Below are 8,900 nucleotides of genomic sequence, written 5' to 3' on the forward strand. Positions count from 1 at the left end.
GACCAACTTGCCCTCCAAATACACCTCTGCTGTCTTCAATCAGGATCTCAGCGATCACTGCCTCATTGCCTGTATCCGCTATGGGTCCGCGGTCAAACGACCACCCCTCATCACTGTCAAACGCTCCCTAAAACACTTCTGCGAGCAGGCCTTTCTAATTGACCTGGCCCGGGTATCCTGGAAGGATATTGACCTCATCCCGTCAGTTGAGGATGCCTGGTCATTCTTTAAAAGTAACTTCCTCACCATCTTAGATAAGCATGCCCCATTCAAGAAATGCAGAACTAAGAACAGATATAGCCCTTGGTTCACTCCAGACCTGACTGCCCTCGACCAGCACAAAAACATCCAGTGGCGGACTGCATTAGCATCGAATAGTCCCCGCGATATGCAACTGTTCAGGGAAGTCAGGAACCAATACACGCAGTCAGTCAGGAAAGCAAAGGCTAGCTTTTTCAAACAGAAATTTGCATCCTGTAGCTCTAACTCCCAAAAGTTCTGGGACACTGTAAAGTCCATGGAGAACAAGAGCACCTCCTCCCAGCTGCCCACTGCACTGAGGCTAGGTAACACGGTCACCACCGATAAATCCATGATAATCAAAAACTTCAACAAGCATTTCTCAACGGCTGGCAATGCCTTCCACCTGGCTACTCCAACCTCGGCCAACAGCCTCGGCCAACATTCGACTCTGTCAATCACCATATTCTTATCGGCAGACTCAGTAGCCTCGGTTTTTCTAATGACTGCCTTGCCTGGTTCACCAACTACTTTGCAGACAGAGTTCAGTGTGTCAAATCGGAGGGCCTGTTGTCCGGTCCTCTGGCAGTCTCTATGGGGGTACCACAGGGTTCAATTCTCGGGCCGACTCTTTTCTGTATATATCAATGATGTCGCTCTTGCTATGTGCGATTCCTTGATCCACCTCTACGCAGACGACACAATTCTGTATACTTCTGGCCCTTCCTTGGACACTGTGCTATCTAACCTCCAAACGAGCTTCAATGCCATACAACACTCCTTCCATGGCCTCCAACTGCCCTTAAACGCTAGTAAAACCAAATGCATGCTTTTCAACCGTTCGCTGCCTGCACCCGCCCGCCCGACTAGCATCACCACCCTGGACAGTTCCGACCTAGAATATGTGGACATCTATAAATACCTAGGTGTCTGGCTAGACTGTAAACTCTCCTTCCAGACTCATATCAAACATCTCCAATCCAAAATCAAATCAAGAATCGGCTTTCTATTTCGCAACAAAGCCTCCTTCCCTCACGCCGCCAAACTTACCCTAGTAAAACTGACTATCCTACCGATCCTTGACTTCGGCGATGTCATCTACAAAATAGCTTCCAATACTCTACTCAGCAAACTGGATGCAGTTTATCATAGTGCCATCCGTTTTGTTACTAAAACACCTTTTACCACCCACCACTGCAACCTGTATGCTCTAGTCGGCTGGCCCTCGCTACATATTCGTCGCCAGACCCACTGGCTCCAGGTCATCTTTAAGTCCATGCTAGGTAAAGCTCCGCCTTATCTCAGTTCACTGGTCACGATAACAACACCCACCCGTAGCATGCGCTCCAGCAGGTATATCTCACTGATCATCCCAAAAGCCAACACCTAATTTGGCCGCCTTTCCTTCCAGTTCTCTGCTGCCTGTCACTGGAACGAATTGCAAAAATCGCTGAAGTTGGAGACTTTTATTTCCCTCACCAACTTTAAACATCTGCTATCTGAGCAGCTAACCAATCGCTGCAGCTGTACATAGTCCATCGGTATAGAGCCCACCCAATTTACCTACCTCATCCCCTTACTGTTTTTATTTTTTTACTTTTCTGCTCTTTTGCACACCAGTATCTCTACTTGCACATGATCATCTGATGATTTATCACTCCAGTGTTAATCTGCTAAATTGTAATTATTTGCTCCTATGGCCTATTTTATTGCCTACCTCCTCATGCCTTTTGTACACAATGTATATAGACTCATTTTCTTTTCTTTTTTTCCTACTGTGTTATTGACTTGTTTATCGTTTACTCCATGTGTAACTCTGTGTTGTTGTCTGTTCACACTGCTATGCTTTATCTTGGCCAGGTCGCAGTTGTAAATGAGAACTTGTTCTCAACTAGCCTACCTGGTTAAATAAAGGTGAAATACATTTTTTTTTTTTTTAAATGAGTTCCACTCAACATTTATTTCTAATGCTGAGTTCAAACAACTGTAAACTCGGAAAATACGAGGTCAAATATTGACGTAAGTAATCATCAGGTCAGAAAGTCAGAGCGCTAGAAATTGGCCCGAGTTCAAATCAAAGTTTTTTTGTCAAATGCGTTGAATACAACAGGTGTAGACCTTACAAGCTGTCACGATCGTCGTAACTTTGAAGAGAGGACCAAGGCGCAGCGTGATAACAATACATACTTCTTTATTATTAAGAAGACGAAAACGAAACGAACACTATACAAAACAACAAACAGACAACCGTGAAGCTATTCAACCAAATAGTGCTGACACTAAACACTACACATAGACAATTACCCACAACAGCCTAATGCCTATGGCTGCCTTAAATATGGCTCCCAATCAGAGACAATGAAAGACAGCTGTCTCTGATTGAGAACCACTCAGGCAACCATAGACATACCTAGACACCTACACTGAACACAACCCTATGAACTCTACAAAACCCCCTATACAATACAACCACCCAAGACGAGACAAATACACACAAACATCCCCCCTGTCACACCCTGACCTAACTAAAATAATACAGAAAACAAAGATAACTAAGGCCAGGTTGTGACACAAGCCCAACAATGCAGTTTTAAGAAAAATACCCCAAAAAAAGTAAGAAATAAAAGTAACATAATTAAAGAGCAGCAGTAAAATAACAATAGCGAGGCTATATACAGGGGGTACCAATACAGAGTCAAAGTGTGGGGGCACCGGTTAGTCGAGGTAATTGAGGTAATATGTACATGTAGGTAGAGTTATTAAAGTGACTATGCATAGATAATAACAGAGAGTACCAGCAGTGTAAAAGAGGGGAGAGGGCAATGCAAATAGTCTGGGTAGCCATTTGAGTAGATGTTCAGGAGTCTTATGGCTTGGGGGTAGAAGCTGTTTAGAAGCCTCTTGGACCTAGACTTGGCACTCCGCTACCGCTTGTGTAGTAGTAACATAAGACAGCTGAACATTAAAGTAGCGAGCCACATGTTCACGTTGATCATGAGACTGTGGTAATGGAGATATACTAGGGGACATTCTGGCCCTCTTGTTTTCTCCATTGTGCTGACGGACTGATCAGACACATGGGCACTTGAAACAGTTGGACACACTGGACTTGTGGTCTGCACATTCCACTGGAGGCACACATACCAGAGAGGCGCTTAAAGGCAATTGGACACTAGACATATGGTCTGACCATTCTATTACAAACATACATGTCAGACAGAGAGGCGCTTAAAGGAAATTGGACACCTAGATATATAGTCTGCTGATTCCCTTAAGTGCATGAGACTAGACATGTAGGCGCCTAAGAGAATTGCACACACTGGGATAGAGGGTCCTGCCACCATTATAAACTAATTGAAGGCAGATGGTGGTGAATGACTTCATAGGGGACGGACAATACTATGTGGGGAGAGATATAAAGGACTGGACTTCTGAGAGGTTGTGGGTGTGTGTTCCGCGGGGTGTGTTCCGCGGGGACATGCCAGTTGGCTGTACAGTTGTAATAAAGAGCATGTTTGATTTTAAAAGTTCTGGTAAGCGTTGTATTTGAAATGATTTTCCACGACACTTGCCGTGCGGTAGCAGAGAGAACGTCTATGACTAGGGTGGCTGGAGTCTTTGACCATTTTTAGGGCCTTCCTCTGACACTGCCTGGTATAGAGGTCCTGGATGGCAGGAAGCTTGGCCCCGGTGATGTACTGGGCCGTACGCACAACCCTCTGTAGTACCTTGCGTTCGCAGGCCGAACAGTTGCCATACCAGGCAGTGATGCAACCCGTCAGGATCCTCATTGACGGTGTAGCAGCAGAACCTTTTGAGGATCTGAGGACCCATGCCAAATCTTTTCAGTCTCCTGAGGGGAAATAGGTTTTGTCGTGCCCTCTTCACGACTGTCTTGGTGTGCTTGGACAATGTTAGTTTGTTGGTGATGTGGACGCCAAGGAACTTGAAGCTTTCAACCTGCTCCACTACCACCCCCGTCGATGACAATGGGGGTGTGCTCAGTCCTCCTTTTCCTGTAGTCCACAATCATGTCCTTTGTCTTGATCACGTTGAGGGAGAGGTTGTTGTCCTTGTACCCCACGGTCAGGTCTCTGACCTCCTCCCTATAGGCTGTCTCGTCATTGTTGGTGATCAGGCCTACCACTGTTGTGTCATCGGCAAACTTAACGATGGTGTTTGAGTTGTGACTGGCTGTGCAGTCAAGAGTGAACAGGGAGTACAGGAGGGGGCTGAGCACGCACCTCTGAGGGACCCCGTGTTGAGGATCAGGGGGGCGGATGTGTTGTTACCTACCTTTACCACCTGAGTGCGGCCCGTCAGGAAGTCCAGGATCCTGTTGCAGTCGGAGGTGTTTAGTCCCAGGGTCTTTAGCTTAGTGATAAGCTTTGAGGGAACTATGGTGTTGAACGCTGAGCTGTAGTCAATGAATAGCATTCTGGGATAATGGTGTTGATGTGAGCCATGACCAGCCTTTCAAAGCACTTTATGGCTACAGACGTGAGTGCTACGGGTCGGTAGTCATTTAGGCAGATTACCTTGGTGTTCTTGGGCACAAGCCCTTCCACATCTGACGAGCATCGAAGCCGGTGTAGTACGAATCGATCTTAGTCCTGTATTGATGCTTTGCCTGTTTGATGGTTCGTCGGAGGGCAGAGCGGGATTTCTTATAAGCTTCCGGGTTAGAGTTCCGCTCCTTGAAAGCTGCAGCTCTACTCTTTAGCTCAGTGAGGATTTTGCCTGTAGTCCATGGCTTCTGGTTGGGGTATGTACATACAGTCACTGTGGGAACGACGTCATCAATGCACTTATTGATGAAGCCAGTGACTGATGTGGTGTACTCCTCAATGCCATCAATGCCATCAGAATCCCGGGACATATTCCAGTCTATGCTAGCAAAACAGCCCTGTGGCTTAGCATCTGCTTCATCTGACCACTTTTTTTATTGACTGAGTCACTGGTGCTTCCTGCTTCAGTTTTTGCTTGTAAGGAGGAATCAGCAGGATTTAATTATGGTCAGCTTTGCCAAATGGAGGGCGAGGGAGAGCTTTGTACGCGTCTTTGTGTGTGGAGTAAAGATTGTCTTGAGTTTTTTCCCTCTGGTTGCACATTTAACATGCTGATATAAATGAGTTAAAACCGATTTACATTTCCCTGCATTAAAGTCCCCGGCCACTAGGAGCGCCGCCTCTGGATGAGCATTTTCCTGTTTGCTTATGGCGGTATACAGCTCATTGAGTGTGGTCTTAGTGCTAGCATCGGTCTGTGGTGGTAGACAGCTACTAAAAATACAGATGAAAACTCTCTAGGTAGATAGTGTGGGCTACAGCTTATCATGAGATACTCTACCTCATGTGAGCAAAACCTTGAGACTTCCTTAGATATTGTGCACCAGCTGTTGTTTACAATTATACATAGACCGCGACCCCTTATCTTACCAGACGATGCTGTTCTATCCTGCCGATACAGTGTTTAACCTGTCTAGCCCCCGGGTCCCGCTAGCGGAACCCCTCCCACATTCCACTGAAAAGGCAGCGCGTGAAATTCAAAAAATATTTTTTTAGGAATATTTAACTTTCACACATTAACAAGTCCAATACAGCAAATGAAAGATAAACATCTTGTGAATCCAGCCAACGTGTCCGATTTTTAAAATGTTTTACAGCGAAAACACCACGTATATTTATGTTAGCTCACCACCAAATACAAAAAAGCACAGACATTTCTTTCACAGCACAGGTAGCTTGCACAAAACCCCCAAATAGAGATAGAATTAGTCACTAACCAAGAAACAACTCCATCAGATGACAGTCTTATAACATGTTATACAATAAATCTATGTTTTGTTCGAAAAATGTGCATATTCCAGGTATAAATCATAGTTTTACATTGCAGCTACTATCACAAATATCACCAAAGCAGCTAGAATAACTACAGAGAGCAACGTGAAATACCTAAATACTCATCATAAAACATTTATGAAAAATACATGGTGTACAGCAAATGAAAGACAAACATCTTGTGAATCCAGCCAATATTTCAGATTTTACAGCGAAAACACAATATAGCATTATATTAGCTTACTACAATAGCCAACCACACAACCGCATTCATTCACCGCAAAGGTAGCGATCGCAAAAAAACAGCAAAAGATATAAATTTATTCACTAACCTTGATAAACTTCATCAGATGACAGTCCTATAACATTGTGTTACACAATACATACAGTGGGGAGAACAAGTATTTGATACACTGCCGATTTTGAAGGTTTTCCTACTTACAAAGCATGTAGAGGTCTGTAATTTTTATCATAGGTACACTTCAACTGTGAGAGACGGAATCTAAAACAAAAATCCAGAAAATCACATTGTATGATTTTTAAGTAATTAATTTGCATTTTATTGCATGACATAAGTATTTGATACATCAGAAAAGCAGAACTTAATATTTGGTACAGAAACCTTTGTTTGCAATTACAAAGATCATACGTTTCCTGTAGTTATTGACCAGGTTTGCACACACTGCAGCAGGGATTTTGGCCCACTCCTCCATACATACAGTGGGGAGAACAAGTATTTGATACACTGCCGATTTTGCAGGTTTTCCTACTTACAAAGCATGTAGAGGTCTGTAATTTTTATCATAGGTACACTTCAACTGTGAGAGACGGAATCTAAAACAAAAATCCAGAAAATCACATTGTATGATTTTTAAATAATTAATTTGCATTTTATTGCATGACATAAGTATTTGATCACCTACCAACCAGTAAGAATTCCGGCTCTCACAGACCTGTTAGTTTTTCTTTAAGAAGCCCTCCTGTTCTCCACTCATTACCTGTATTAACTGCACCTGTTTGAACTCGTTACCTGTATAAAAGACACCTGTCCACACACTCAATCAAACAGATTCCAACCTCTCCACAATGGCCAAGACCAGAGAGCTGTGTAAGGACATCAGGGATAAAATTGTAGACCTGCACAAGGCTGGGATGGGCTACAGGACAATAGGCAAGCAGCTTGGTGAGAAGGAAACAACTGTTGGCGCAATTATTAGAAAATGGAAGAAGTTCAAGATGACGGTCAATCACCCTCGGTCTGGGGCTCCATGCAAGATTTCACCTCGTGGGGCATCAATGATCATGAGGAAGGTGAGGGATCAGCCCAGAACTACACGGCAGGACCTGGTCAATGACCTGAAGAGAGCTGGGACCACAGTCTCAAAGAAAACCATTAGTAACACACTACGCCGTCATGGATTAAAATCCTGCAGCGCACGCAAGGTCCCCCTGCTTAAGCCAGTGCATGTCCAGGCCTGTCTGAAGTTTGCCAATGACCATCTGGATGATCCAGAGGAGGAATGGGAGAAGGTCATGTGGTCTGATGAGACAAAAATAGAGCTTTTTGGTCTAACTCCACTCGCCGTGTTTGGAGGAAGAAGAAGTATGAGTACAACCTCAAGAACACCATCCCAACCGTGAAGCATGGAGGTGGAAACATCATTCTTTGGGGATGCTTTTCTGCAAAGGGGACAGGACGACTGCACCGTATTGAGGGGAGGATGGATGGGGCCATGTATCGCGAGATCTTGGCCAACAACCTCCTTCCCTCAGTAAGAGCATTGAAGATGGGTCGTGGCTGGGTCTTCCAGCATGACAACGACACGAAACACACAGCCATGGCAACTAAGGAGTGGCTCCGTAAGAAGCATCTCAAGGTCCTGGAGTGGCCTAGCCAGTCTCCAGACCTGAACCCAATAGAAAATCTTTGGAGGGAGCTGAAAGTCCGTATTGCCCAGCGACAGCCCCGAAACCTGAAGGATCTGGAGAAGATCTGTAGGGAGGAGTGGGCCAAAATCCCTGCTGCAGTGTGTGCAAACCTAGTCAAGAACTACAGGAAACGTATGATCTCTGTAATTGCAAACAAAGGTTTCTGTACCAAATATTAAGTTCTGCTTTTCTGATGTATCAAATACTTATGTCATGCAATAAAATGCAAATTAATTACTTAAAAATCATACAATGTGATTTTCTGGATTTTTGTTTTAGATTCCGTCTCTCACAGTTGAAGTGTACCTATGATAAAAATGACAGACCTCTACATGCTTTGTAAGTAGGAAAACCTGCAAAATCGGCAGTGTATCAAATACTTGTTCTCCCCACTGTACCTTCTCCAGATCCTTCAGGTTTCGGGGCTGTCGCTGGGCAATACGGACGTTCAGCTCCCTCCAAAGATTTTCTATTGGGTTCAGGTCTGGAGACTGGCTAGGCCACTCCAGGACCTTGAGATGCTTCTTACGGAGCCACTCCTTAGTTGCCCTGGCTGTGTGTTTCGGGTCGTTGTCATGCTGGAAGATCCAGCCACGACCCATCTTCAATGCTCTTACTGAGGGAAGGAGGTTTTTGGCCAAGATCTCGCGATACATGGCCCCATCCATCCTCCCCTCAATACGGTGCAGTCGTCCTGTCCCCTTTGCAGAAAAGCATCCCCAAAGAATGATGTTTCCACCTCCATGCTTCACGGTTGGGATGGTGTTCTTGGGGTTGTACTCAACCTTCTTCTTCCTCCAAACACGGCGAGTGGAGTTTAGACCAAAAAGCTCTATTTTTGTCTCATCAGACCACATGACCTTCTCCCATTCCTCCTCTGGATCATCCAGA

This window comes from Salvelinus fontinalis, chromosome 6 (genome assembly GCF_029448725.1).
Source record: "Salvelinus fontinalis isolate EN_2023a chromosome 6, ASM2944872v1, whole genome shotgun sequence".
In the NCBI taxonomy this organism is placed as follows: Eukaryota; Metazoa; Chordata; class Actinopteri; order Salmoniformes; family Salmonidae; genus Salvelinus; species Salvelinus fontinalis.